We start from the raw sequence: 5,401 nt of genomic DNA, 5'->3' as shown, positions 1-5,401 counted from the left end.
AGTAGGGGGAAGTTTTTACTAGCTCTCTGTGTGTGTCCTGTAAGTGTGTGCATGTGTGTAAGTGTGCACAGGCTTGTGTTTCCTTATTTGAATTAGCTCACTCTTTTGTACAAATGTCATGACTGCTTTCACTGGAGAGCTAGAGCCATTTGTTTATCTGTACAATTTCACAAACACTTAAGTCATCTAGGGTCAGAGTGGGAATAGAGTGTAAGAAGCAGTGATGAAATACTGTTTGGGTAGAGAAATAAAACTTGTGGAGGATCTCAAAGCAAGAACAAAACAGCTTCAAAAGAAGAGAAACTGAATCATAAAGGATTGCATAAGAAATGATGAAGCAGCATGCGGAGAAAATCACATCGTGTTACTTTGATCAAAGTGACAAGCTACAAATGTCAACTTTATCGTTTTAGATGATTCTTGATGGCTGCACCTAATCAGCTCCTGCAATCAAGTCAAACTGGCTTGAAGGTGGAAAATGCCATGCCTTACAGTATCAGATATCTACTTTTCAAAGCAAGAGAAAAATATGCAGTAATTAGGATGCCAGTCTCTATTCTGTCAACTTATTCGGTCAAAGTAATTTGATAAATGAGTCTTTTGTGTGTGTTGGGTAGAGTTATTCCATTGTTTATGACGTACTGGAACAATCTGCCATGCAGGGACAAGTATAGGTTACAAAGCTGACTCCTGCAAATGGTTGACAGCAACAGGATGTTTTTTATGTCACAGGAAGCAAACAGGGTCATCAGAGCTAATGAGGTTTAGCCCAAACAAACATCTGTACAACATCATTATGAAAGCTGTTGTTTCTGACAATTGCTTCATACCAGGACAGGCATGTATAATCAATTGTTTCATGAACTTTATGTTAACAGACTCATTTTGGTCAGTTTCAGTTATGTATCTCTATCTATATGTATAAATTAGCTTTTAAGGTAGCACTTGCTTAGGATTTGACAGCCTTGGCCCATTCTTTCTGTTACATTTTAATTGATTGCTGACATTTAATTCTTAATGCATCCTGAGTGTTGGTTGCTGTCCAAAACCTTTAGCAGAAAACCTGATAACAAGTCAGAGTAATGCTTAAATACAGTCGTGTGGACGATTTTGTATGTTGGCAAATTGACTGCCTTTATACAGCTTGCCCTCTTTTTCAATGCTAATTCTCTCTACGTGCCTTTTATTTAATATTTACATGCATTCATAGAGCAACTTGGGGTTAGTCTTGTCTTGAGGATATTTGGCATGCAGACTGGAGCAGACAAGGATTGCACCACCGACCTTCCAATTAGTAGGTAACCTGCTCTACCACCTGAGCTACAGCCACCCCGTTGTGCTGTATCGCAAAAAGATGTTTTTCTGGAGTTTTACAAATCATCACATATATCATCACAGTTGTATAACATAACTGCTTAACACTTTAAACATTAAACTAACTTGCACAATATTGGCTCATAATAAAATTGAACCTGTTTAAACCTGTTGCTTAAAGCCCTTCTTTTCCAACATGTAAATGCATCAGTAATTTCCTTCCACAGTTTGCTTTTCCTGTCATTTGGAATGCAGCTAGCAGGTACTTCAGCAGCCATCAGTTGAGTCCTTTGTTTACTTTGGAGTCACACATCACCAGCTGCTAATACCTTCTCCTTCATAGCCCTGTTTTGTTTTTGCCTCGAGCAATAAAACACATTTGCTGTTCCTACCTCAAGCAGGAACAGTGTTCTTGCACGTTTTGTAAAGCATTGTGTTGAAACTCCCTTTTTTGGGTACAAAATCTTTATCAAAGGCTGACAGATGGCGCTAACTCTCAGCCCTGCCTGTGCTTGTCTTGTTTGTAAAAGGCATTACTATGTCACTGATAACATGATATAACACTTTTTATACTAGTATTATTGTCATGTTGTTGCATGACATGATATGGCACATCCCTAAAGACCGCACAATTTGTTTTTCATCCTGAATTTAAACAGGGTGTTCTTTTTAACATAATTGTATCTTTTATTGGAAACCGATACTGATGCTGAATGACTGTCAAAGCATAGTGAAGCCTGTGAGCTAGTTCAGGCAGGCAACTAACATGCCTCACTGCCGTGACATTATATGCTGGTGCTGGTCTATTTACACTCTATCTCCCTCTCCCACATGTCAGTGACTTAGCCAGCATTGCTCTCATGCATCATTGCCTGTGGTTTCATCCCCTCCACCACCCCAACATCCACCTGCAGGGTCAAGAACGATGTTTACTCATCACTCCATGATTTCTTTGTGTTTCACATTCGCAGGAAGTTAAGAACTCAGATCCTAGATCTAAAACATCAATCACCTAATGCAGTTTTACTTGGCAAATGGTGCTAGCAGTTGTAAAAATAAATAAATAAATAAATAAATAAAACTGTTTATGTACATTTAATGTAGTAAGGAAGTTCGTGTTCAGGGCCCTGTTTCAGGAAGCCGGTTTAGTGCAAACTCTGAGTAAGTATACCCTGAGTTAACGAAAACTCTGGGTTTTCGGTTTCACAAAGCGAGTTCAGCTGAAGCCTGAGTGAGTCACTATGACGACACACTCCGTGAAGCTAACCTGCCCCCTAGCAGGTTTACTACAACTAACCCTGACTGTCTCCGCCTCTTTGTCGGAAACCTGACAGTAGGAAGTGTCAGACATGGCGTGTCCCTTCCTTGAAGAGCCAGTAGATCTTGAAGCCCAAATACTCCGCAGAGCTCTCCGCCGGGAGAGAGTGATCAGAGCGCGTTTGGACATTTTATCATTACCTGATGATTTCCTGTGCGAACGTTACCGTTTCTCAGCACAATCTATAAGTTATTTGGATAACATCCTCAGGCCATATATTGCGCATGTGACACATCGCGGACATCCTCTCAGTTCTGTACATATTATTTGTATTGCACTTCGGTTTTTTGCAAACGGGAGCTTTCTGTATAATATTGGTGACGCTGAGCACGTTTCCAAGGCTACCGTCTGTCGGGCAGTCAGGAATGTTACAGTTGCACTGAAACGTCTCCTGTACTCGTTTGTGGTGTTCCCCGGTCATAGACCCACAAGATTTATCAAAGAGGGATTCCACAAAATTGCAGGTAGCAGGATGAACAAAACTTAATATATGATGTGGTGATACTTGAACTACTACTTAAATTTTACATTTATTTTCACGGTTCCCAGGCGTGATTGGCTGTATAGATGGCACTCACATTCCAATCATTGCTCCTTCAGTAAATGAAGGAGACTATGTGAACAGGAAGTCTTTCCACAGCATTAATGTACAGGTACATAGTTCCCTGTAGCATTTCAAACTAACAAATTATTTCATTATAGTAATGGATGCTAATTTGTGTTCTCTGCACTGTGAAGATCATATGTGATGCTGCCAACATTATCACAAATGTGGAAGCCAAGTGGCCAGGCCAGGCTGGAGGACCCCCACCTGTTTTTCGGGCCTCCGCTTTTTTTCTAGTGGCCATAATGGGTCACATTTGAGCATACAGAGTAAGCAAATATGTACTTATAATGTGCTCAGATAATTTCAATAAGTGCTTACAGAGGGGAAATTAATGTAGCCTCTAACTGCAATTGATTTACATGGGACAAACAGACCAAGCACTATGGCTCATAATACAATTACACCTCACCTGTTTGGACTATATTTTTATATTTCATTTTTACTTGCTGCCAGGAACGTTTGGGGGCCTGTTGGGTTGCACCTGCGCTCACATCACATCACAAAATAAAATGTATGAAAGAAAAAATAAAATAAAATATAATAAAATAACGTGTTAAATGGGTGGAAATCCCTAGATCAATGTTTAAAATTTGTTGCTGTATTTCAAATCTCTACATAAGCATTTACCCATACTGTTTTAGAATTATTGTAAAATGTGGGTTTTATAACAGAAAAAATGTAAACAGAGGTTTGAAAGAGGTCACAAACTTACAATGTGCATAAACAGCCCAGAAGTTAACCCCTTTTACTGTGTGTGCAGGAAACTATGCACTGCTCTGGTTTTGTGTGTATATGAGTAAAAGAAAACAGGTTGTGCACAGCTAGAGAGCTTGTGATTTAAAGTCAAATCTATGTGTCATGTGCAGGACAGCTTTGGTGCCACATACATTTAGACTGAACTAACTGTTGTCATGCTAAGCCTTTGTCGTTTGGTGATCACTAAACAATACCCCTTCCCATTAGTTCCTCATTCAAATTTTTGTTCCAACTTTAATTAATTTTTCATGTTAATTAAAAGATATGCACTGTATTATAAATGGTAGCAGCCTATGAATGTGCTGAAAAGAGGACGTAGCAGTGTAATGAAAAGATACACAGAGGTAACTCACCACAGAAGTAAATGGATATCATCTGTATACAATCCAGTGGTTTCAGTTTACAAAATGCCTGAGTGGGTTTCCAGGAACATGACCTAAAGTAACAACACAGCAGAGCTGAGCACGGTATGAGGTTCCTGCCTGTCTCAGCAGCACAGCTGCCCTTTAAAATTGGGCTTCCAACTGATGTGATGAGGCACAAAAAATAATTATTTTATGGCTTTTCAGGATTCATATTTACACAAGAGTACAATACATACAACACTCAATAGCTAAATTAATAACACTTTGCCTGCCAGAGTATTGTTTTGAAATTACCAGTGACTCATAAATGACTAATAATTCAAGACCTCAGAGTTAGATCTTTAATGCTATCGCAACATGTGAAAACAATGATTGCTTGAATATGTTGTCACTGGCAGTGATGGTGTTAAGTTAAAATCAGTGTAATACCCTGAAATAAATCCTGTAGCTTGTAGTTTGATATTGGTGCTGATTCAGCTGTAGGATTTTGAGTGTTTAGTTACAAGGACTGTTATGACATCTTGCTTGTTCCTGACAAAAAAAAAAAGTCAGTTTTGCCTTTCTCAAAGGGAGGTAGGGTTATCAGAAATGAGGATTTTAGTCTGATTATAAATTCCTATGAAGTCAGGGTCTTCGGGTGTTCAGTGACCATGTGTTTCCTTCTTTTTTTCCTTTTTTTAAATTGTTCTCTAAACTCTTGGCAATCAGGGGACAACACTAACACCTGTTAGGTTTGGAGCGATGTTTGGGGTCAACACAAAAAGATCCTTCAGTCACAAATGATCTGATTACTGTATTATGATTTATTGGTGACATGTTTAGATTGTTTTTAACCCTTTCACGTATAGTCACTACAGTGGACAGCTATTCAAAAGCTCTTGTATTTGTGCCAGTGTTGGACACTCATCATGTGTCACTCCATACACATCAGTTTTCCACCTAAGTGGACATGTAAAAAACTCTTTGAAAAGTACGTTTAAAAAAATGAAGTTCAAAAATCCTTTTTTCATTTAACTGTACACTGTGCCAATCAAATATCAC

The sequence above is a fragment of the Rhamphochromis longiceps genome, linkage group LG16, assembly GCF_057381845.1.
Source record: "Rhamphochromis longiceps isolate RC_006_pf linkage group LG16, R_longiceps_female_GT1.1, whole genome shotgun sequence".
NCBI classification, from domain to species: Eukaryota; Metazoa; Chordata; class Actinopteri; order Cichliformes; family Cichlidae; genus Rhamphochromis; species Rhamphochromis longiceps.
This window is presented reverse-complemented; position numbering follows the sequence as displayed.